At 36.6% G+C, this 27,045-nt stretch overlaps 1 long non-coding RNA gene across 1 annotated transcript in view; it reads left to right on the top strand.

The window, feature by feature from the left end:
• LOC147914776 (uncharacterized) overlaps nt 1-26,749 on the top strand; it is a 37,805-nt gene extending 11,056 nt beyond the window's left edge. The window contains exons 2-3 of the long non-coding RNA XR_015554892.1: nt 25,724-25,779; nt 26,639-26,749. This is a non-coding gene — a long non-coding RNA (uncharacterized LOC147914776). The remainder of the gene's footprint in view (nt 1-25,723; nt 25,780-26,638) is intronic.
• Nucleotides 26,750-27,045: the final 296 nt, after the last annotated feature.

Genomic DNA, 27,045 nt, shown 5'->3' with positions numbered 1-27,045 from the left:
AAAAAGCAATTGACTTTTGTATACTAGCCTTGTATCTTGCAGGCTTGCTATAGTTGCCTATTGGTTACAGGAGTTTTGTGTCAATTCTTTCAGCTTTTTTACATAGACAGTCATGTCATCTACAAACAAACACAGTTTTATTTCTTCCTTCCTAATCTGTATAACTTTTGTTTCCTTTTCTTGTCTTATTGCATTACCTTAAACCATTTTTTACCAGACAGTTTGTAGTATCTAATGAAATGATATAGGAAATGACTTTTAAGATAACATAATAGGGAGTTTTCACATTTGAGTAGCAAATTGTTAACAATTACTGAATCCCCCTCCTCTAACTTCATATAAAAGTATTCTGGAAGGCACCCAAAACACACAAAATCATAAACACCAAAACTATTGGCTTTTTCTGTGGCTAACATAGGAGGCCAACAATTGATGTGTGTTGAATTAACCAATCATTAATAACTAGTGAGGTTCTGTGTTAAATTACCATTAATCAAATGATCTCTGAAACAGCTAAACCAAACCAGAAAGTGGAAAGAAGTTTCACTCAAGCCCCTACTCACCCAATACCTCCCTAAAATAGAGATTCAAAATGAGGCAGCCACTTCCCTGCTATGTCCTGGAACTGATGTCTGAAAAGCCTACTCCCTTTCCTGTCAGCAGTTCTCTTCCTACATTTGCTTGAAGTCTACCAGTATTGCAGCTCAATCCAGGAGGGGAGGATAGGGCAGTGTGGCATTGCATTCGGGGAAATGAAGTTGTCAGAGACAGAGGGTGTCCTGGAAGCAGTGCATTTGTAGGTTCTAGATTTACTTTGTGCCCTTCTGGTAGAAAAATGATGACAAATGCTTCATGCTACCTAGAAATAAGTCGTCCCCTACTGTCATACTATGAGGCAGTGGGAGTAGAAGATTTCTTCCTGTCCAACAAAGCCACATTTGTGTATTTCTGTTAGACGTTGAAAAAAATATCTAGCTAGGGGCTGTGCACAAGGATCTGCCTCCTGTTTAAGATCTGAGAAGATTCTAGCAGCCGCCAAATGAAGAAAGAGGAAGACTGCAGTAAATCTGCATGCCCTGTGCATTGACAAATAGCATGCCTGGATTACTCTACATTTCTGAGAAATAATAAACAAGAGAGGGGGGTAGGAGGAAAGCCAATAAGAAGTTTAAATAGTAATTAATTCTTGAAGTATTGTGATAAATTCACTCAACTTGTCACCTTCACATGTTACCCTCATACTCTTACCTTTTGTTGGGGAAAAAAACAAAAAGAATCATGGATGGCCTCATGATGATCATCCATCACTTCATTAACTTCTCACGCAAGTTGCCATATCAATAGGAATTATTCTTAGAAGATAAATGTTGGTGTTTAGCCAAAGGTTGCTCCTTAATTTGGATGTCTCATTTGTGTGAGGCTTAACCTTTGATGAATATATCAGGAGGCACATTTCCCACAGCATGTTATCCCAGAAGTGCGATATCCTCCAGAATGACTGTCTATAGATCAGGCTGCATTAACTCAAAAAAGTACTGTACTCACAGGTATACAAAATGAGGTTCTACCACGTAGATAAATAGTGAGCTGAATGTGTAAAAGCCCATTATTGAAGTAATATCAATATTTCCCAGCTAAGTGCCCTTTTCTGCACTGTAGGCAACTTTGATAAAAGTATTTCTTTTTTTCTTAATAAGAAAAATCATTTGGCAGTAAGAAAATTTATATATGATTCTCTGATATTAGATGATGTACATTATGCTCCCATCCCAAGAAATATATTGTTTTTATATTAGCATATATACGTAGAACAATCTTCTAAAACAACTTTGTTTCCTATTTGATACGTACGTTATACCTATTTGGAACGAACATGCGAATTCATTCTTAGCCAAATGAGGAAGTTCTCATAATCTTAATAATTTTATTCCAGACGCAATTTTAGAAAAATACATGGCTCTTCTCAAAATCCTATGTCTGCATTTAATTTTGGAAGGTGAGAAGGTCAAGACGATCTAGGTCAGATACAATACTTGCTGATGTAGCCGCATTTTGTGTTAAATGATTCCACCGCTATACAGTTTTCTTGCCACCACTCCCCACCCTTTCAATGTATATCTGTTGTCTTCCATTGAGAACACGTATTCGCTCTTTCACTGTGCACCCGTGGTTCCCTCTTCAATGTTTTCTGCATGTATCTTCATCTTTTTATTTTATTTTTGCTTGTTTGTTTTTTTGCTCTACTCTTTCCAATGTATGCACGTGCATGTGGCGAAGCATATATATTTGTGTGTTGATATGTATATATATATATGTCCATCTGTAAATCTTTGTCTATTAAAATAAATATATGTGTGTGGTTGGCTACGGGGACATAGCATATAGATATTAGGCTATTGTAGGGTTACTCGGGGACTGGAAAAATGGTAATTATTATCTGAATCCATTTACATGATTTAAAATGTATGATATGAGGAACAAGTCATTTTGGAATTTTCTCCTTCCTCTTGCCTTTTAAAGCACAGTGCAGGGAATCTTTTTATGTGCCAATCTTAGCAGAATGTTGAAGCATTAAGATCATAGTTGTTTCATGGCTTCATGTAGGAGTATATAGTCTCTTATTCAGTAACTTTTAAAAAAATGTCAATGATCAAACACACTTACTGTTTATTATTAAATGATTAATTCATTTAGATGGTCCCACTGACTTGACACATCATAATATTTGAGAGGCTATACTGGTGATGCTATTTCTCAGGAAATTTAAAACTCCCCAGGTGGAGGAACTATTTGGAGATGGTTTTGCTATGCTTTCAAAAGTCACTTCTACTTACCACTGAAAATATTTCTAGTATTTTAAGTGATCTTGAGGCAAGTGATAAATGTTTTTCTTGACCTTATTAGGAAACTGTTTACAAAGAGTTTGTAGAAATTGTTATTTTCTCCAACTACATTTTAAATTCTTTTAAGGTATAAAAGATTTTTTAGAGAATATTTTTATGTTGAATAAGAAAGGATAGAGCATCTGTGGTCGTTACAAACGTTGATTAATAAAGAATGCAAAAAGTATAACAGAATTTGTTATACTTGACAAACTGATTCTAAAATTCACAAAGAAGAGACAATATACAAGGATAACCAAGGAACTTTCAAGAAAAGGAAGAAAATCAACACTGGGAATTTGCCCTATTATGTACCAGCGCAAAATTTTAAAATATGGAAACTTAAGTAATGTAGCTTGGGCAAAGAGATATCTATTAGATGGAATAGAGAAGTCAGAGAGAGATATACATGTACAGACATTTAGAAATGGCTGCATTAGAAATTGGGGGAAATTATGCAGTAATCAATAAACAGTGTTTGGAAATTTATATAAAAAATTAAGTTAGATACCTACATAACAAAATACATGAAAATAAATTGCAAATGGATTATATAAAAAATGTAAAATAATAAACAATGAAAATATTAAAAGAATGTGCAGGAGAAAATTTTTGTCATCTTAGTGTGATGAAAGCTTTATAAGGCAAGAACTGAAAACAGAGGCCATAAAAATAATCACAGATTTTTTTACATAAAAATGTTAAACTTTTGTATGTCTCAACACCATATTTCAGGAAAAAAGACAAATGACAGAGCAGGAAAATATGATAGAGCTATATAACCCATAAAGGGCTAAAATCCACAATCAATAATAAAAAGACAGTCCAGTAGAAAAATGGGAAAAGAACACATGTATGTAAGTTACAACATATGTGTATACTGACAACAACATGTATTTATATAATGTAAAAATAAATCATAATTAGTAATTGTGAATTCAAGTAAAACAATTTTATACATATACAATCTCCAGAGTGTCAGAAATTTTAAAAATTATAATATCTAGTATTGATAAAGATGGAAATGGACATTAATATACATACATTATAGGTAAATTGAGATAGCATTTTGGGTAGATTTTTGGTAGTATTTTTTAATCTAAGTATTCTACTTTAAAATTTATCTTACGGGGCTGGCCCTGTGGCTTAGTGGTTGAGTGTGCACGCTTCGCTACTGGCAGCCTGGGTTCGGATCCCGGGCGCACATCGATGCACCTCTTCTCCGGCCATGCTGAGGCCACGTCCCACATACAGGAACTAGAAGGATGTGCAACTATGACATACAACTATCTACTGGGGCTTTGGGGGAAAAAAAGAAAAAGAAGAGGATTGGCAATAGATGTTAGCTCAGAGCTGGTCTTCCTCAGCAAAAAGAGGAGGATTAGCATGGATGTTGTTAGCTCAGGGCTGATCTTCCTCACAAAAATAAATAAATAAATAAATAAATAAAATTTATCTTACAAAAATACATATATATACACTCAGATATGAATGTGCAAAGATGTTCATTTCAGCAAAGCTTATTATAGTGAAAAACAACAAACCACACAAGTATTCATATTAAGAAGAATGATTAAGTAGATTATTGTATATCCTATAGTACAGATTACAATGCATAGGTTAGAAAGAATGAAGATATATATTCTGACATTTAGCAATCTCCTAGACATACAAGTAAGTCAAAAAATGAAATTGCACAATGATATAATCTGGTTTATGAGGAAAAAAAACTTTACTTATATGTATGTGTGTATGTACACACAAACACACACATATGTATATAAATGCTGTAAAAAGGATATAGCCCACACTGTTAGTAGCAGTTCCTTCCTAGGAAGGGAAGTGAAAAATGGGGGTGGGGAGAGAAGGTAATTTGGAACAGGAGTGATAGAGATCTTTGATTTTTAGTCCAAATACTTCTGTGTATTTTAATTTTTTGTAACATGCATGTATTTTTCATCACTTATTTAAATTTAAAACAATACATTTTGTTGCCAAAATCCAAAATCTTATGAATAGTCTTAACACTATCATGTTTTACCAATTGCTTATGTTCCATCCTTTGCTAGGAAAGTTATGCTCACATTGAAGTTTAACTAAATACCAAAAAGATTTTCCAAATGTGGTTTAGTCATACAACTCCTAGAGCATTTCAAGTTTTATTTTGTTATCGTCATCAAATCTTGAAATTACAATGGGAACAATGCCTAATGTTATCTTCTAGTTTCAGACAAGATGTTGTACTATGTCATTAATATCTAATTATCATTATCCGTACAATTAAGAATTACTCCATTGCTTAACTCAAAAAGTGTTTTTCACTTCTTATGCAAATTATAATTGTTAGGATTTTTATGAGCTCCCTTATCTGTCTTCACCTAATAACTTTAAATTGTCTCTATTGTTTAAGATTTAACAGTTGTGATTTCTCCTTACCATATATAGCTCATTTGCCTAAATTCAGAAAAAAAAAAAAGAGAGTGAGGAGGGGGAAGACAAAGTAGTTTCTAGAACAAAGATTCCCAGTCACTTCCTAAAGAGAAGCCATCTTTCATTTTCTAAATTCTTATGACAACTAGCACAAGTATCCAAACTCTACCTGTCAAAGGTAGGAGCGTTACAGGTGGGGGTGGAGATGGAGGGATAGGGGAGGGCCTTTTTCCTCTCAGCTAGACTGCCTTCAAAGTGAGATGAGTGAACTCCTAAGCAAAAGCTGTCCCTGTGCTACAGAAACCAGCCTGAGTGTTAATTCTTAATCTGCATGGTTGGAAGACGACCTAGAAGCATCACTGACCTTTTGGGAGACCTCTGAGGTAGATGAGTTAGAAAACTTGGCTTTACATTCAACAGACTGGAAACTCCTTGAGGGCAAGGATTTTGCTTTATATGTGTATCTCCAGCCCTTGCTCTTTTATCTAGTATTTAATAAAGTACTACTTTAATTAAATGAATGAAATATCATCCATTTAAGTGAATGAATGCATATATGAATGAACCAATACATACTGGAAACTCACAAGATAGATGAGCCAGTTATTACTATGTTAATTCCACAATTTGCCAAAGGGAAAAAAGAGATCCTGAGAGAGAGAATGTAGTATACTGAACAGGGTTTGCCAATGTTTTCCTGATGAAAAGCCATAATTGATATCCTAAAAGTCTTATGAAAGATCTTTTAGTTATATATCATGAGGGTCCTAGAACATTCGCGTCCTCAGTGGGTAAAATTTTGCAAACTAAACAATCCATTCTCCTTTCTGAAATATAGTTACCTAGAGTCATGAATGTTTTATCAGACCAAGGTTATTAATTTGCCTTCAACTACTAGTAAGCTGAATCAACTCAACTCTAATCTCTTGCTAAAATTCTCAAGAATAGTATAGACTTAGTATCTGGGGATGGTTTATAAATTATACCCTTCCTTCAAAGCCTCTGATTGCTTTTGCATGCGTATTTGTGCTTTCATAATTCATAATTTATTTCTCTTTCCCTTCCCCTCCTCCGGTACAGTCTCTGTCTATTTAAATAGAAAGAGCTTTAATCTAAGTCAGAGCCAAGACTTGAGAGTCAGGGGGAAGGCAAATCTCCCGAAGTTCAAAATCAATTTGGTTGCTATTAACAGCTGTGTTCTTGTACCAGTTTCAGCACTCAGTGCTGAAGCTTGAAGCTTTTTTATCTGTAGCCACTTATTTTGTCTTCGAGTATGGTGAAGGTCCCCAAGAAATGACCCAGAATCAAGTGCTGGGGAGGTACTGAACTTTTATAGCCTGAGACTAAACACAAACTTGAAAGTAAATTTCATCATTAAAGCTGGAAGAAATGACAATAGGATTCTTGCTTCTTTTAAGAGCCAACACCAGAACACCCACTGGCAGTGAACACCAGGTATTGAAGTTTTTTTCCTTTTAACAAAGGTCATCTTCTTTATCCAGCTGTCTTTTTGTGTGGTAAGACAAAAATCGACTCAGCTCACACAAGATTTAGTTTATGTTTCTCTTGAATAATAGACTTTAATGTACGCAATAGAAGCCTCACTTGCCATTCCTGAAACAAATTAGTTTGTGATTTTGAAGCTATTCCGATTTTACCAATAATAAGTAGAAGATGGAACATGTTTTGCAGTTTATGATGCATTTCACCAAGAGTTTGAAAGTTCTTTTTCATGGATCATAAGGCTTAGGTGTATTGCAATCATAAAGTAGTTCTTATTATGTACATATTTGATGAATGTACATATTTGATAAATGTAAACTGAGGCCCTAGGAATTTGACATACTTTCTGAGCATCACATAAGAGTGACAGAAAATTTGAAAATAAAATTCTCAGTTTGATGACTTTAGTCAACAATAATGAGTGAAGAGTTGGCAAACAAAAGCTATAAGGAAAGAATAACAGAATCAATAAAATTGGAGATATTTGGTTGAGAAAAACAGAAAGCATGCCATGCTGTGCTTCACATGCTGATAACCACACAGGATCTATTTATACTGAGGTCTTAACTATTGTTAAAAACTACAGGGGGCTGGCCCCGTGGCTTAGCGGTTAAGTGCGTGTGCTCTGCTACTGGTGGCCCGGGGTTGGATCCCCGATGCACACCGACGCACTGCTTGTTCGGCCATGCTGAGGCAGCAACTAGAAGGATGTGCAACTATGACATACAACTATCTACTGGGGCTTTGGGGAGAAAAAGAGGAGGAGAATTGGCAATAGATGTTAGCTCAGGGCCGGTCTTTCTCAGCAAAAAGAGGAGGATTGGCATAGATGTTAGCTCAGGGCTGATCTTCCTCACCAAAACAGCAACAACAACAACAAAAAAACTATGAAGAACTTTATGACCAGAAGGATTGCAAAAATTACTGAAAAGATATTATAACATAGTGAATAGGAAATTATCCATCCAATTTGTCTTCATTTTGCATAAAATATGAATTAACCGCAGTAAGTCTTTTATGTTGTCAATCATTAGTTCCATTGTTTCTTTCAAATTCTAGTAGGCAGACTTAATTAATTAATTAGGGAGAACTCTTTCATTTCCCCCCAACATAGACATGAAGACTGTGTGTTGTAGTTAGACCCTAAGAACTAACCAGTTACCACTCTGCTATATTATTCATGGGAGTGTGAGTCTGGAAAACTCTCAAGAAGTAATTTAGCAACAACAATAACAAATAATAGCATCAATAGAGTTATTACCAAGTGCTAGAATATTTGCTAAGCATTACCTTCATTGCCACATGTAATCCTCAAAACCACTCTATTAGTTAGATGCTATAATTTTTTATACTTTACATATGAGGAAACTAAGACTTGGTAGGGTTAACTGATTTTCCCAAAATCACATAACTAGCAGGTGGCAGAAGTGGGATTTGAACTCATGTTTGTCAGACTTTAACATCTGTGCTCTTAATCTCTCAATCTAGATCAAGATTTGAGCAGCTCATATCTCTTGACTTAGAAATTCTTCTTCAGGGACTCTGTTCCAATAAACTAATTTTCAGTACTGAATTTTCTTAATATTGGAGGGTTCTTAGATTTCCCCCAGTGTAAAGAGAACTCTGTCATTACCAGCTCAATCCCTGCCCTCAACCTCTGAGTTGGGTCTATCTTGGCCAGACTGCTAATGTTATACAGAATCTGAACAAAGTGTGAGAAGTCAAGCACTGGAGATTGGCAGGAAAGAGGAGAGGAAGAGAGAGACTGGCAGAGAGTAAAAGCCATGTGCCTTGTAGATAAAGGAGAGTTTGGGGAGCCTAAAAGTTTTGGGGAGGATATTAGCAAAAGGAAGACTGGAGAATTTAGGAATTGAGAATTGGGGAGGAGAGGGGTATGAAAATATGAGGGAAGACATGAATTGATCTTTTCTAATGTCTTTTAGGATTATGCTTCTTAAAGCATCAGCATCAACTGGGCTAGTGTTAGAAATGCAAACTCTCAGGTCCCGTCCCAGATCTACTGAATCAGAATCTCTGAGAGTGGGGCCCAACAATCAGCATGTTAACTCCTGTGCATGTGTACGTTTGAGAAGCACTGCCTTAAGAGACATGAGTGAAGCATGGAATACCTTTACAATTCTTTTTTGCCTGTTAGGATTGTACCTCTCTAAACATACACATAACATAAACATAGGGACCAAACTATGTGAGTCATGATTTCAGTAATGTTATACACCTAATTCTTCCTGTCGCTGCATCACATCATCAGTTAAAAACCAAAATATCCAACAGTGTGAGAATAATTAGGTAGAGAATGCTATACTCACTCAATAAAAAATAATATAACCATCAAAATATTTTTATCATCCTTTAAGAGAAGAAAAGCAGAGTACAAAGTTATATATGCAATGTATTTCTGTTATAGAAACTCAGCAGAGAAAAAGACCTCAGGTAAATATATCAAAATATTAATTATGGTTATTTTTAGATAGTTGGAATATGGGCTATTTCCCCCATTTTCATTTCTTACTATATTTCTGAGTTTCTTACATTTTCTATAGTGAACATGCGCTAATTTTATAAAGAAAAATACGTGATAAACTTTGTTAAACAGTTGCACAGACACTCCTTAGAACAATATTTCCTCCTGGTTGACTCTAGACAGGGACTGACAGGCTCAAATTAAGTTGAGACAAAAGTTCAGGTTGAAGAGGGTTGTCGGGGATGCCCCAGGACATGCTGAGATGCTGATTTTGCCTTTCTACCACCTCCTCTTAGAATTTGCTTATAATCATCATGCCATATAGTACCAGTTGGGATTAGGTTCAGCTGCAAATAACAGAAAACCCCAAACAGTAGTGATGTAAACAAATTAGTTTATTACTTTCTCATGCAAAGGAAGAATTAGTACAAACAATTTCTAAACTGCTCACTCAGAAATCCCACAAAACAGTTATGCTTACATCTCATTGGCCAAAAGATAACCACATAGATGCACCCGCTACAAAGAGGTTGGAAAATGTAGTTTTCTGGCTGGATGCATTGTCCTCCTGAAAAACTTGAACTTCTGTTACTAAGAAAGAAAGGGAGAAGAGACACCAGCTAGCATCTAGCAGCCTCTGTGAAAAGCATCTATTGGCCACTCTCATGAAGTTATAAGAAATAACAGCTAAGGTGTCCTTTCTGCCTGTGTGCTAGCCCTGGAGTGAGGGAAGAGCAGAGATATAATGGACAGGGGACCACTGTGCTTACCAGCAAGACCTCTGCCAAAATTAAATAAAATTTAATTTGGCAAATTAATTCTATTGAACAAATAATTACTTGATGCTGGTTGGTAACCCTGAATGTACATAAATAATTTCTATACATAAAAATTTAACTCTAAAGTTTTTTCCCCTATAGTCTCCTCTAATCTATATTTCATTTCATGTCATCTTTCTTACACAAAAATCACATAATTCATTTTGTGGGTATAAATATTAGTAAGGATAAGACTGAATGTCTCAATTCCAAGATCTGTATCTGCATTTTAAGGTGTGTTCAAGGTAGAGAATGACAAGGCAGAGAAGGACCTTAGAGATGGGAGAGGCTAACTTTTTCCCTGATCGGTACATGCAAACTAGCTAAATGCCCTACAAAACTCGGATTTCTGAGATACTTTTGGAAATTTCCATATTTCCCAAAAACCTCTCTAGGACTTCCAAGGGGTCATGACCCCAATTTTGAATAAGATGACATTAGTCATTATTCTAAATAGAACTCTGGTAGCCTATCTTTCACCTAGTTAAAAGTTTAATTATAAAGATTAAACTACAAAGAAAAAATCTATGTGGGACAATGGATACCACAGTAAGTTATCTTTTTTTGAAAAGATACTATCTCCAAGCTAAAACGCAATAAAAAGGCTAGTACTCAAGAGAATCTTCTCCTAGAAAAATGGAGTAAATTAATTCAAAGAAAACTTTAAAATATCATCCCAGATATCAGAGTGTCACAAAAACAGAAGGGATCAGCTACTCAAAGGAGATATACAGAATTTTCTAGTGGATTGGGGGGAAATCTGCTATTCTTGTATTCAAGAAGATAAAATGAGGAGCAGTTGGAACATGCGTGAAAATATTATCTGCTAGCCTTAAATTAGTTGAAATTCACCAATTCATGAATTTTAGGGATTTTAGCTTCCTTGATATGATTAAAATTGTTTCAGAAAAGCAGGCAAAGAACCAGAAAATAGGCAAATGGGATAAAAGAAAGCACACCTTGTTGGTACCATCTTCTACACATGCAGGGCTATTTCCTTAGTCAATTCCTTAATGCTTTTTTCAGTTGTAATTAAAATGACTCCAACAGAACAATTTCCAGAACTCTTCTTGGAAGACTATCCCATAATCAAATTGAAAAACTTATCCGATATTAAAGTGAGATTTTCTGCACAAGACACGAAAATTAACTCAGAATGGATTATACACCCAAGCGCAAAATTTAAAGCTATAAAACAGCTAGAAGAAAACATAGGGGAAAATCTTTGTGGCCTTGGAATAGGCAAATATTACTTGGATATGACACCAAAAGCACAACCCATAAAAGGACAAATTGATAAATTGGACTACATCAAAATGAAAAAATTCTGCTCTTTGAAAGATATTGTTAATAGAATGGCAAGCAAGGCAGAGACGGGGAGAAAAATGTTTTCAAATTATACATCTGATAAAGAACTTGTATCTAGAATATATAAAGAATTGATATGTCAATAAGAAGAAAACAACAAGAAAAAATCCAATAAAAATGAATAAAATGTTTAAACAAGCACTTGACCAAAAAAAGATATAGAGATGGCAAATAAGCAGAAGAAAAGACGCTCATGTCATAAGTTCTTAGAGAAAGACAAGTTAAAACCACAATGAAATACTATTATATACCTATTACAATGGCTAAAATTAAGAAGACTGACCATACCAAGTGTTGGTGAGGATGTGGAGGAATTGTTACTCTCATGTAATGCTGGTGGAAATGTAAAATGGTACAATTCCTTTGGAAAACAGTTTGGCAGTGTCCTGTAAAGTTAATCCAGCCATTCCATTCCTAGATATTTATCCAAGAGAAATAAAAGTGTATGTCCATATAAAGACTTGTACACAAATGTTCATAACAGCTTTATTTGTAATATCTGAAATATGGAAATAACTCAAAAGTTCATCAAGAGGTGAATGGATAAACAAACTGTGTTATATCCCTCCTGTGAGATACTAGTCAGCAATGAAAAGGGATGAACTACTGGTACATGCTACAGCATAGATAAATCTCAAAATCATTATACGGAGTAAAATGAGCCAGAGGAAAAAAGAATACATAGTGTGTGGTTGCATTTATATGAAATTATAGAAAAGGTGAGCTAATCTATAGTGACAGAACACAGATCAGTGGCTACCTGAGAAAAGGGAGATAGAGATGGGAAGGGGCAGAAAGTAGACACTACAAAGGAACAGGAAGAAACTTTTGGGGATGATAGATATGTTCATTATCTTGATTGTGGTGATGGTTTCATGTGTGTACATATACGTCAAAACTCATCAAATCCTACACTTTATTTTTTTCAAATAGAGATATAATTTATATATTATATTAGTTTCAGATGTACATGATTCTATATTTGTATATATTGTAAAATGACCACCACAATAAGTCTAGTTAACCTCCATCATCACTTTAAATATGCACAATTTATTGTACACCAACACTACAATAAACTTGTTAAAAAGTAATGTGAGGGATTCCTCTTTTGGTTGACCACTCTATCATTTTAATATTGTATGTTTGCTGACATTCAACCTTCTTGTACATTACAACCTTTCAATATTAAGTTACTATAAGATTTTCCGTGTTTAACTTACTAGAAGAATTCTCATTTTTAAACAATTTCCTCCTGTTGGCTCTACTGTACAAATAAGAATTGATTAGTCTGTTTCCGTTTGTCACTCAAAGATTCTGCCGCCTTGACACCATATGAGCTGATTTCCTCACCACTTAAATGAAAGAAATAGCAATTCACATAGGGCTATGAAGATAAATGAGATTATGTTTTTGTAAACTCTAAAGTGCTGTACAAATGAGTTTGTATCATGATCATCATAATTATCATTAGCATAGCTATTATTATTTCTAGCCTCTAAACAGCTACAGTTTTGCTATAATCAATAGCAACAATGCAATAAATTCAGCATTGGCAGGAACGATGTTTTATTTCTTTTTTCTTTTTTTTTTTTTTTTTTGCATTTCTCATGACACCTCATATAATTCTCAATATATGGTAGAGATTCAATAAATACTTGAGTGATTAATATTTTCTCTTCTCACTATATAAGAGAAAACATCAAAGAAGGCATAGGAAGGCTTTTATTACATTTTTACTCTGGAAAAATTAAGATTTTATTGAAATATTGGGTAGGGTTAAAAGAAAACTAGAATGGGAGTCTAAAAGTCTGGATTAGTTTTTTGAAAATAGACTTGATGGCATTTGATAAAAACCTGCCTTGGGCTCTCTAGATTTCAAATTCTTCACCTAAAAAAGTATTTAAGTCCCCCAAACTCAAATGCATATGTTTCTCATCACTACAAATCTTCACCATTCCTTCACTAATAAGAAGATGGTAGAAAGTTAGTTCTATGTTGAACATTTTGCCATCTTAAGTTCTGAAAAATTGCATGTTATAGGGAGGGCACTAACAGAGCTGGATCAAAAGGATAAGAAAATAAGTTTGTGAAATATTTTTATAACTGATAGTTTTTAAAAACTCAAATATGCATGAAAAATCAGAACTTTGTTACTATTTCTTTTATTTTTCAGTTTAGTACTGTGGGGGATCAGAATTGACCACTTCAAAATATGTCTCTTTACCTTGACTATTTTCTCCGAAAGAAACTTTGACCTTTCACCCACCAAATGCCTAAAAGAATTTAAGATAGAAGGCCTGTCCCCAGGACAGGCCATCACCATAGATAACTCTGGGTATGGGTAGATGGGGAGGGTCCTTGCTAAGCCCATTCTTATCAAAGCTCTGAAGACCAAGTAAAAGTAGAAGTTACCCTTTGTAAGAGACATTTACATTCATAAGGGAAACCTCCATTTGTAAAGTTATCTCCCTCTCTGTACCAGGAAGAAGCGGGGATGACCTTATCTTTAGAAACTCTTATCAATGTGGAAAGCAAGGACCTAAATCTGCATACTCTTGTTTACTGTGCTTTTCTGGTAATCTCCCATAGCTGCCTCCCCCGACTCCAAACATCCTCCTTTGTCTTTACCTGAATAAGCTATTTAAGATGAGAATCTCTGCCATTTTGTTGAGTTACCCAGCTTTACCTGGATCTCTCCTATGCATACATGTTATAAAGCTTTGATTTTCTCCTGCTATTTGGTCTCATGTCAGTTTAATTTGTAGCCCAGCCAGAAAGGACCCAGAGTGGGTAGAGGATAGTCTTCCTTCCCTTCAGTACTTTTAGAAATCTTTGAATACTATTTCTGGGGAGAGGGGCACCCTAAACATTTTAGTGCATAGTCTTTCTACTGAACTGACTGGAAACACCATTTATATAACAGAACCACTTCCTGAATGAAGGGAGTAATATGTCATAGGGAAGATATGTTTAACAATTGTATTTAACTGGCCCTAGGATCAGAAGTTCTCATGTATCTCTCTCCCTAAATCGCCTATTGTAATTATTCATTATGGCATAGTGTTGGGCCATATTAGAAGATCCTTTGATTTATTTTTTACTACAATTAGCAGCAACAAAGTGGCTTTACTAAAGAAGAAATTTTTAATTAAGTGTTGATGGCATTAAAAATTCAAGCACTTCAGGCTTGCTAAAGGGCACAGCTATACAGATTTGGGGGACCTCTTGACTCCCCCATTTGTTAAATGAAACACTTCTAGTTTTCAGTTCAACAAATATTTATGAAACACCTATTATAGGCTAAGAACTGGGGATATAGAAATTAATGGCATAGCCCCAGCCCCCCAGGAGCTTACAGAAGAGATCCGAGAGATGAGTAAACAGAATGTAACCCTGTGGAAACCATGATTTCATGTGGCCCAGTCTCAAAGCAGTTATGGAAGCATAGTCAGAGAACCAAAAAAGAATTTTTGAAGTAAATCAACTTGTATGTCTCAAACTCTAAGAAATGAAGTAGAAACTTTCTTTTAAAAATCCCTTTCTTGGGCTGGCCCGGTGAAGTAGAGGTTAACTTCACGCCCTCTGCTTCGGTCGCCCGGGGTCTCGGCAGGTTCGGATCCCAGCTGCGCACTGATGCACCGCTTATCAAACCGTGCTGTGGCGGCATCCCATATAAAGTAGAGGACGATGGGCATGGATGTTAGCACAGGGTCAATCTTCCTCAGCAAAAAAAGAGGAGAATTGGCATCAGATGTTAGCTCAAGGCTAATCTTCCTCACACACACAAAAAATATCCCTTTCTCATCCATTTTACTCTCACGGTGGCTGTTCCTGCCTTTCTTCCAAATTCCTCCAATGTTTCTTTCTCTGCCCCTACACAACTCCATAATCTCCATGAAATTTTGCTTCACAACATCCTTATCCCCTGATTCTGCTTTCAACCTGGCCAAGAGAATCTTAGGAGTAAGGGAAGAAACAGATCTGGCTGGACCAGTAATCTATTTGGCAGCCAAGAGTGAAGAAAAGGCTAAAATTATTTACATGCTATCTTTTGCATAACACAAAAGGTATCATGAAATGTGTGAAAGATCTTGTAATAGAAATATGTACAAGGATGAGTACTAGTTAAAAGGAAGTACAAGGAAGACTTCACCAAGGACATCTCACCACTTAGGTTCTGATGGGTCTTAAGTTTGTCAGGTAGGTGAGGAGGGATTGTGGTGAAGGCCAAAATTTCATTTATATGCATCTTTGGATTTGAGTAAATTAGGAAGACAAATAAAAGCCCTTAAAGATAATGCATTTCTTCCAATATGAAGTTTACTTTCTGGTTAAGGATATGGCAGAAATGTACAAGATAGAAAACTAGACATTTCCTTTGGAACAGCCAATATTTTATAGGGTTCCATACAAAAATGATTATGTGAAGATGTTTTGAACCTAATAGGATTAAAAGGAAAAACAGGGACAAATAAAAATCTTTCTAATTCTGATATGTTGTAATCATTTATGTGATTCTGAATGTAATTCTAACTCACATGACATGACTGGCAAGGAGATCAAATATAGTGGTTTGAGAGACTTCAATTATCAAGGGAGCTGCTAGGAAAATCATTCTGCTAAAAGTGGAATGTCTGATAATTTCTTGGCTTGGCTGCTAACTGTGTCATTTCACAGAAAGAGGAGGAAGTGACAGAGGGAGATGCATCTCCGAAATTAATTCTGAGTACGAGGCAAAGCTACTTGGTCAGGTGGGCATCAAAGGGAATTTGAGAGAAAAGAATTATGTCATTTTAGAATTCATAACAACAAAATTAAGTAACGCTACATATATTTATATTTATGTCCTCCATTTGAATGGTTTTATTAAATCAGAAATATTTATCGTGCCTACCGTGTGCTGTATTTGCTTATACACCAGGTGTATGTATCTATGCGTATGTGTAGAGAAACTTTATCCTTGAAGACTTTCAGAAAGGTCAAAGGAAAAAACAGAAGAACTCCCCCCACCCCAGAGTTACCATGCTGTGAATTCAAAGGTATCACATTAATGATAATAACTCATATTTTTCTTGATCTGGCCTCTAAGCTGCTTGCAGAAGGTTTCAGACTCTGCATCTTCTCCCCTAGCAAACACACACATACACACACACACACACATACACACACACACACTTATTGGAGTATTCAGAAAATGACCCAATTCTAGGAATTTACAGAAACCAAAAAGAGGGATTAGGATTTTCTCGTGTCACGGAATTGGGAGTGTGAGCCAAGTTTATCTATATATCTGATAGCCCCAGCCAAGAACTCTGTCTTTCTCTGAGAACTAGACAAGGACAGGGATGAATTCAAGTGACAGTCACCACCCTACATCATACTCAAAATCACTCTGCCTTTCCTGAACAGAGTCTGTTTCATCAGGTTTTGTTATTGGGCCAAGTTGACATGTCTGTCTCTGTCTCCCCATGGTTTTTCTCTGCCACAAAGCTCTTCAGTCTCTCACTAAATAGACTTCTAGCAAGCTTGCCACACTAACTTACAAGACTTGTCCTAGTGGCAGTGAAAGGTCAGGGTGGGGGCCCCATCACAGATCAATCTGCTTCTATGGCTCAAGTTAGTAGGGGTGGAGACACGCTCAAATATAAAAATCTCAAATTTAATTTTAAATCATCTTAACATATGACAAAAAGGAGATAAAGACTGAGCGAAACTACTTAGGCTGCTTGGGGAGTTTTGTTGGGTTCATGTTGAGAAAGAATGTATATAAAAGATTGAGAGAAGGACACATAACCAAAAATGAAAACAAAAGAAAAAAATAAAGCTAGAGAATTTTATCAAGAAAACGAGACCTCAGAATAAGTTTGAGTGTGTAAAATAGCCCAAGACCAGAGGGAAAAAACTTCTAGAGCTCTCTTAGAGTGAAAAAGGAACAAAGTAAAAATGGGCTCAGTGTTTGATCCTCGTCTTGTTATGGTGACATAGTACAGCGAGAAAACACTACTCATCTCCTAGTTTGCTTCTATTTTCTCTATCAAGGAAAATGATCTTCAAGTTGAAAAGAGTAGAACAAACATGGTTAAGAGGAAAATAACGCCCAAATTAGGTGAAGAGATGATGAGAGCCCTCCTAGCTGTTTTGAATAAATTCAAGTCCCCGGATTCTGGAAAGTGATTGCCAGGGAACTGGGGGAATTTACAGGTGTGATCTCAGAAACACTGTCAGCAGTGGCTTGAGTATTTATGGAGAAGAGTTGTGATGCAGAAAGCTGGCAGAGGTAAATGTCCTGATTTTCTGCAAGTGGAAGATGGTATATTTCGAACCCAACAGAATGTTGCGCACATCAATAACCCCTGGACAAGTGTTAGAGAATTTCATTAAAATCTGTTTTGAGCGTATATAGAGAAGAATATGGCAATCTTTGGGAATTAGTATGGGTTTGCTAAGACCTGAGCACACCAAGATACCTCTTGGATCTTGTTAGGAACAAGATGAGGGAAAGGAGTGGGATTAATAATGATCTAAAGAAGCAAAGTGAAAAAGGGGGACGAGGAGAAAATGGAAGATAAATTGGTACTTGCGCCTAGGTTGTACATATCTGTTTGCTAATGGTGAAATTGAGATGAGCTAAAAAAGAAAGAACTACAAAGCAAACAGCCAACTTGAGTGATAGAAAGATAAAAGACTCTGAGTGAGTGCTAGCAGGAAATGTTAAAATAAGCAAAAGTATGCTAATGCAAGACTGGAAACAGAGTGGATGCAAGCATTTATCAGTAATTCAGAGGAATCGATTAGTACATGCTCACCATCACTGGTCATTATCATATGCTAATAATGTGGAGCAAAGTGCACATTCGTCTCTGGACTATTTTTTGGGAATAATAAACAATAATCAATTGGACCAGAGCAGTAAATCACTCAAAATACAATCTGTGTGCTAAAAGCGATCTTTGTATTACTTGAAGCATCAAAAACTGATCAGGAGACACATTTCTATTAAGATCACAGACATTGAATGCTCAAGTCATTTAGGTTTTTTTTGATGTGCTTACTGATTGAAGTTCAACATGATGATGTAGACATCTAGATTTCAAGAGGGCATTTCACAAATCTCTTATTTTGGCCATTTATAAACTATCGCTATTTTTCTAAGTCTTCTATGTGCCACACACTGTGGTAAGCATTTTGTGTTCATTATCTCTAATGCTTACAAAAGCCCTATTTTTGTATGTTACCTTCAAATTACAGATGCGGAAAGTGAAGATCAGAGAGGTTAAGTAATTTGCCAGAGTTGTCAGCTAGTAAATGTGCAGATGGCATTTGAATGCAGGTCTGCTCTAAACCTATATTCTTCCCCTGCACTGCACAGCCTCTGTTTAGAACTATGTGTGCAAATTTGTGCCAGTTGATAATATGGTTAAGATGATTTCTAAATAAGTCAACAATTGTACTAAAAGAATTTTGTACATTTCAGGTATAAAATCAAGGTCAGGGGCCTTGGGCTGTTTAATGTTATTATCGATGACTTGGGTAAAGACATATGACATGAAGTCAAGAAGGATCACTAATGCCTTATATAAAAGAATTCATACTTAAAAATATGTAGGAGCTGTAACAATAGACCAAAGCTAGCTGGGTAAAATTAAATAGGGATTAAATGATAAATCCTGCATTTGGAATAAAAAAATATAATCTTTCTAAATATATACTGAGGGTATTTGGTTTACCAGCGAAATGTGTGAAAAAGACATAGGGATTTTAATTAACAACAACCTCAGTAAGAATCAGCAGAGTGAAATGTGGAAAAAAAGAAGGAGAGGAGAAAGAAATCTTAAGGCTGCATTAGTACTCATCCATTCATTCATTCATTTCTACTTAGTGTGCGCTAATCAAAGGAAATAAAAGACCGTTTTACTCTATATACTACATACCATATCTCATGTATGCGCCACAGTGTTCCAGATGTACCACAGTTTAAAATGAACTTTGGAATAATTGGAATGAGACCCAGGATGGGTCTTGGTGACAAGATGTGGAGAAAGTTCTGGATAACATGTCTATTGAGAAAGAGTTGTGTGAACTTAGAATGTTTAGCCTGCAAATTCCTCAAGTATTTGAAGGGAATAGATTTCATTAAACCATTCCTTCACTCATTCATTCATTCATTCTAAATTCATTGAATAAACGTATATTTAGCTTTTGTTATGTGCAAAATTTGTTAGGCACTGTCCTTGGTACTAGGAAGAAAAATAAAGACGTGATTCTCGCTCTGAAAGACTTTTTAATCTAGAGAAAGAAACAGACAAGGAGAATCAAGCCTCATATTATGTGCCATATTAGAGGGATTCCTGGGGCACAGATAAAGGGCATCCAGATCAGACCGTGGGGTCAGTGAAAGTCCCAAAGAAAGCACACTTGAGATAAGATTAGAAAGATGAATAGGCATTAACTAGCTGAAACAGGGGGTGGAAATAAGGACACTCCAAGCAGAGGGAACAGCATGTGTGAATGTAGAGGAAAATCAAAGGAGCATAAAAGAATTGCTGAAAACATGAGTAGTTCTGATAATTGAAAGAAAGGGCACGGGTGTGGGAGCATTGATAGGAGATGAGGCCTGAGTTGTATTCTAAACTAAGGAATTTGAACTTTATCCAGAAAGCTATGTGAAGCCTTGAAGCATTTAAAACTGGGCAATGACATGATTAGGTTTTAGTTTTAGAAAGATCCCTCAAGCAACAGTGGGGCCAAGCTGGAGGCATTAGGACCGTTTAGGAGGTACAGTTGACTCTCATTATTTGCGGTAGTTGTTCTCTATAAAGTCGTTGCAAACCCTGGGTTAGTGAATACTGAGTCATTGCCTCTGGGAAAAGCACGGAGTGAGGTTCCTGTGAGCCTCTGGTCGCATCAGTTTCATCAACCAGTCAGTATATAACCTTGCTTTATGTGAATCTGTGTTTAAAGACACCTTATTTAATATATATGTATACATGTCTTACAAATACTTAGTTGTGTGGAGTATTTCTAGCTGTGAAGGGTTTCACATTTTCCTGACTCTGGATAATGTGACCATTAATTTCGTTGGCTTTCAGCCTCACAACATTGCTATCCACTACATTTTTTTTTTAATTGGTCATCATCTCACGAATCCACAAATTTAGCCACTTTTCCATAGCTGCATCACGTACTATGGATGTTACTTTAGCACCTTCTGGAGTGCCTCATGTATAGATCAACAAATTTCATCTTCTTTTTTCTGGATGTACTCTGCTATTGATTCATTAACACGGAAATTATGACCAACAGCACTGTAATTCGTGCCTGAACAATGCTTATCTAACACGTGCATTTTCTCCATAAGGCACGTCATAGCTTTCTTGCTCTTGTAGCACTTCAGCGCTATACCCGGAGGTCATTTTACACAGGAGAATCACCAAAAAGGAAAAGAAAGCACAAAAATGCAAAAAAAAGTGTAGCACAAAATAGACCGACCAAAGGATACTTGTTTCCAGTGTGAGTTGAAACAAGAAAGCAGGGCATCACCTTGTTTAACCTCAGCTAGGAACACGTTCACTGAGCAACTCGAATGACTTGAAGAATGCCCAGGAAGGACTGCAAAAGCTTGCAAATTTTGGGGGTTATAAATAAATTTTAGGAAGTAGGAACATTTTCAAATACTACGGAATCCACAAATAATGAGGATCAACTGTACTTATAGTTAGTAATCTAAGTTATAGCTGATGAACACCTGAATTAAGGCACAGCAGTGGGGACAGGTGAAGGGGATGGGTCCATTTTACAAAATATTTATTAAGTTTTAACTATGTACAAGATTTAGTGCTAAGAACCAAGGATATGGTAGACCCGCTCAACCCTGAGGTATGTAAGTGACAAGGGAGAATTGCAGGGAAAGGTGTATTCTTTAGTAAGAGGTAGACATCAGATATGGCAAAGGAGGTGTGGAAGACAGTTCCAGAACAGGTTGGTGATATTTTGAAATTTGCTTTTTATGGCGCTCAGTCCCAGAGGGCATTGTGGGAGGGTTATAGGACAGGGGACAAGTGGAGCTCTGGGTTAGCTCAAGAAAGTGTAAATCAATATGGGAGTGCTGATAAGACAGAATATCAATCACCAGGGAGATCCATATGTTGGGCAGGCATTGACCTGAAAAATAGGCTTTTGAGGCATAATGAATTTACTCCTAAAAAACTGTTTGTGAAGGATGAACACTGACCTAATTGAATAGAAAGATTTTTTTTTTTTTTGGTGAAGAAGATTGGCCCTGAGCTAACATCTGTTGCCAATCCTCCTCTTTTTGCTTGAGGAATGGTCCCTAAGTTAACATCTGTGCCAATCTTCCTCTACTTTGCATATGGGATGCTGCCACAGTATGGCTTGAGGAACAGTGCACAGGTCGGTGCCTGGGATCTGAACCCACGAACCCCAGGCCCATGGAGCAGACTGCACCAAACTTAACCACTATGCCACTGGGCTGGCCCCCTGAGAAAGATTTTTAAGGATTAAAATCCCTTGGAGGTTTACACAGAGGGCAGACTGGTGATGGAATAAAAGCATCCAGATTTTGTTCTTAGATCTTTGGCTTGGGCGGATGATTGCCTGATGGTCCCATTCACTAAGATAGAGGAATAGCAGGAAGAAGTGATTGGGAAAGAAAAGAAGATGAGTTCTGTTTGGGACACCTTCAATTTGAGGGGCCTATGAGACATCCAAGCAAAGATGTTCCGTAGAGAATTGAAATTACAGAGCTGGAGCTCTCTGAATGCTCTGGTTTGGAAATAGAGAATTGGGAGGTGGTAGTTGAAGTCAGAGGTTTAAATAAGGACACACAGGACTTATGTATTGAAGGAAAAAATCAGATGACCACAGAAGGAGCCTGGGAAATATGATCATTTAAGGGACCAGGAAGAGGAACTGACAAAGAAGACTTGATAAAAAAAAATAGCCATAGATATAGGAGAAAAAATTCAGTGTCACAGAAGCTGAAAGAGGATAGAATTCTAAGTAAAAAAATTCTGCCATAATGTGCAAAGCTGGAGGAAAGTCAAATAAACAAAGAATAGTAAAGATAATGGTGATAATATGGTTGGAAATGATAGGTGGATTAATTTTTGCTCAATATAAAGAATTACCTAATAGGAACAGCAGAAAAAGAAACAGCTTTCCTTATGAGATGAACACCTTGTCACTGAATTATGCAAACAGTGACTCAATGACTGCCATTGAACAGTATTTCAGGAAGAATTCTTCCACTAGGTAATAAATTGTATTAAACAATCTTTTCAGTCCATCCTTCCAACACTAAGATAGAATGTTCCGACTCCGGGGGAGAGAAGGAGGATTGGAAGGGGTGGAGTATAAATCTGGACAGGAGAGGTTTTATTGACAGGGGGCACTCAGGACTCAATATTCTCTCAAGGATTCCTAAAACCAGCCCTAAGAGTTTATTGGAACGGCCCCTTGAAACGTGGATGGTGGCCAATGGTAAACGAAGCCAAGACACTAGGCCTTCCTTGGCATAGTATGGAAGAAAGAGTTAGAAGGCTCAGGGAGGTGGGAATATTTGAATGTATATAGGGTGTAAGTGCTGAGGCCTCACAACCTTACTGTGTTTCCTGAGAAGGGCCAGAAGGACGTGGTCCCGTGTATTGAACAATCAAACACATGTAGCAACGACCAGCTTAGTAACATGTCCTAGGATTGCTTTCCCCTCTTTCTGTGCTTCACTGACTCATGCCTCACTTCTGCTCTCTGGGATTGCATTTAATTGTAAAATAAGAGCACAAAGACTTTGATTTCCAGAGAACTCAGATTATAACAGTTTATAAGTATATTCTCAGAAAAAAATCTTCTCTTGTCATATGATGTAACAGTAATATAAATATCATTCATTATTGATGTCTAATTCAACATCTTATATAATTTCTTCTATAATGTCATCCACGCCACCTGGTTATAACATTGCTTATTATTTCACTATTATCTCACTCCCACTTGAACTTTTCAGAGAAGGTGTTAGGATTCCCATTGGTATTATCCGGCAAATCCAAATTGAGCCTTAGTTTTATTTCCTGGCTTTATTACTAACCACCCTAGGATCCTTTGTAGTATTTCTCTTTCTTAACTGGTGTTTTCAGCACCTTCCAATTTTGTATTGTCTGAGAACTAAATAAACGTGAGTGTGCTAGATCTCAAGCAGCTGTATATATTTAACTACAAGTTTGGATGCCCAATTCGTGTACTGCTTATGCAGCCATCAGGAGAGCTCTGAAAGGAAAATCTGCAAAGCTTCCAGCATATTTTATTAATGACCAGCCAGACACCATAACCCACACCAGGGAGATGAGGACCTAATTAATTAGGCATAATGCCACTTAGCACTTACCATTTTCAATAAATATTACTACATGAATGAAAGAATCCTCAAAAGACTCCCGTGAAGCAGGAACTATTAATCCTATTTTACAGCTGGGGAAACAGAAGCAGAAAGGTTCTTGGATTTGCCCAAAGCCTCGAAGAGAGGTGGCATCAATTCCCAATTTGGCTTTCTCAGAGCTGGCCTTCTAGACTATTTTTAGAGCATGGCTTTCTCCAAGGTCAAAGGGCTAAAATATATCAAAGGTACTCACACATAAAACTTTAAGACATATGTGGGAATAAGAATATACTGGGTACATGGAAATGCAAGACTACTGTCAGGGGCTTTATACGGAAATTGGCCATTTGCCTCTCCCACTTCTCTTGAGGGAAGGGATTGTATGTTACACGCATGTGCTATTAAGTAGCATACAGTAGGTGCTCAGTAAATACTTGTTTATTCATTCTTTAAATGAAGTATTTATTAAGTTCCTGCCGTATTCTAGGCATTCTCCTTGCCCTCATGGAACTTACAGTCTACTGACAAGGAATATATAATAAACCAGCAAATAAGTAAAATACACGTAATCATAGATAGTGATAAATGTTATGGAGAGGGTGACCTAAAGAGGAGGGGGTAAGCCATGAAAATATTTGGGAAAAGAGTACTCCAGGTGGTGGGAACAGCAAGGACAAACTCCTAATATAGGAGCATCCTTGGTATGCTCAAGATATAGCAAGGAGGACAGTGTGGCTGATGTAGAGTGAAAGAAGGTAAAGTCAGAGGAGGGGATCCATGCAGAGTCTTGTGGGCCATTTTAATAACATTGGTCTTTTACTCTGCAAAGGTATGAATATGTTGTAGAGTTTTGAGTGGTGCTTACAGATGAAGTGACTTACATTTTAATAGGCTTATTCTTGCCTAGGCCCCAGAGAGGAGTGTGGAAACAGGGAGATAAGTTAGGAGGTTATTGTGATAATCCAGTTGAGAAATAATGGTGATTTTACCAGCAATGCGGTGATGGAAGTTGTGAGAGGTGGTCAGATCCTAGATCTATTTTGAAGATGGAGCCAAAATTTGGGGTCTGGAAGGAAGAGCAGAGTCCAGACCTGTTCCAAGGTTTTGACCTGAGAAACTGGAAGGGTAGAGTTCACTACTGAGACGAAAAGGAGAAAATTTCAGAAGGAAAATCAAGAGTCTGAGTTTGCACATGTTAAATATGAGACTCCTTTGTGCAATCCAAGCGAAGATGTTGAGTAGAAAATGATGTGTCCTGGAAGATAAGGGAATAAAGTATTTCAAAGAGGAGGGAGAGGGATCAACTGTGTCAAATGCTGCTGATATGTTGAAAATGATAAAAGACTGAAGACTGACTATGGAATTTAGAAAACGGAAGGACATTGGCGATCTTCATAAGTGTTGGTAGACAGATAGGGTAAAAGCTTGATGGAATAGATTCAAGAGAGAATAGTATGAATTCATTGTGTATCTAGATGTAGCTGTAGATGTAGATATAGATCTAGATAAATCCTAGCTCTGGAAACTGAAAGAATCTAGAAACAAAAAATAGTTCAGTAGCAATGAATTCCTCTAGAATCCTGATTATGGTCTTCAAATACCATTTCCAGTAAAAGGAACCGGGGCTCTTTAGAGGAAAAACTGATGCCAGATCTGCCGCCAAAAATTTGTAGGAGATTAACCTGGGTCATCTTGTCATACCAGCTAGAAAAAAGTCTTCAGATTTCTAGGATCCTGTCAAAAGGAGTCATGAAATTTTGCCATGATGTACAAACTGGTATCGTCTTAAAACTTCTGCTATAAACAACAGAAAAACAGGACAAAATATTTGAATCTCTGTTTTCAGACACGGGACAGCAGTCAACACAGGACTGGCTCCTTGAGAGGAAGGATACAAACAAGGTGAGCTTCCCAGGTTTTCTGTCTAGGGGCACTTTCCAGAGGCAGCACAGAAAGGAAGTCCAAGAAGAGCACAGTAGTCTCTCTCAGTTCAAAAGACAGAGATTGGAGTTTAGGTAGATGAAAAAACTGAAATTTGGTGGACAGAGTACCAGACAGCAGCTAAGTAGACAAAGAGCTCCAGAAATGTGCTTAGAGGTCTCTTTGAGTCTATGACTGAATATGAAACTGCATATGCATAGGGTGTAATTTTGGGAGGCCAGGGAAAGAATAAACACCGGGAAGTTGTGACCTGGGTACTGCTGGAGCTTAAACACATCTAAGAGACACTCAAGTTTTGAACAGCCAGAGTAGAGACTATGCTAGACATTCTGTAACAATAAGTTTTGATTTCCGGTGGAGATCTGGTGGAGAAAGTTATTTTAAAAGTGTTTTGGCTGTACTTGACCTTTGTTCTTATACATATATATTTTAGAATTAGTTTACCAAGTTTTATGAAAAACTGTTAGAATTTTGATTGAAATAACACTGAATTTGCATATTGAATATTAAGTCTTTCTATCCTTTTATCCATGATATGTCTCTGCATTATTTAGATCTTCTTTACTGTCTTTAAATAAAGTTAAAATTTTATCTGCTTAAAATTCTTGAATATTTTTGTTAGATTTATTTCTTTATGGCTTACAATTTTGTTACTATTTTAAGTAGTTTCTAATTTTATTGCATTTTCTAGGCATTTTTACATAATTTATAGAAAGACAATTGACTTTTGTGTGTGCGTGTGTGTGTGTGAGGAAGATTAGCCCTGAGCTAACATCTGTACCCATCTTCCTCCATTTTATATGTGGGACTCCTGCCACAGCATGGCTTGATGAGAGGTGCATAGGTTCTCGCCTGGGATCCAAACCCACGAAACCCGGACCACCAAAGCCGAGCATGCGAAAGCAACCACTACGCCACTGGGCTGGCCCCAACAATTGATTTTTATATGTTAGTTTTACATCTAGAAAATTTGCTAAGCTCTGTTATTAATTTTAATAAATTGTCTATGGAGTCTTTTAGGTTTTCTATGTAGACAATCAAATCATGTGTGAATAATAGCAATTATTTTCCTTGACAATTTGTCTTTTTGTTTCTTGCCTTATATGTTGGTCAGGGATTCTGATATGATATTGGCTAGAAGATATTTTTGAACATCTTTGCAAAGAATCAACTTTTGACTTTGTTTCTTCTGTATTGCATTTTTAAAAAAATGTATTGATTTCTGCT

This window comes from Ceratotherium simum, chromosome 17 (genome assembly GCF_057802395.1).
Source record: "Ceratotherium simum simum isolate JZ-2026a chromosome 17, ASM5780239v1, whole genome shotgun sequence".
Classification (NCBI taxonomy): domain Eukaryota; kingdom Metazoa; phylum Chordata; class Mammalia; order Perissodactyla; family Rhinocerotidae; genus Ceratotherium; species Ceratotherium simum.
Note: the sequence above shows the minus strand (reverse complement) of the source record. Positions and strands in the feature narration are given on the sequence as shown.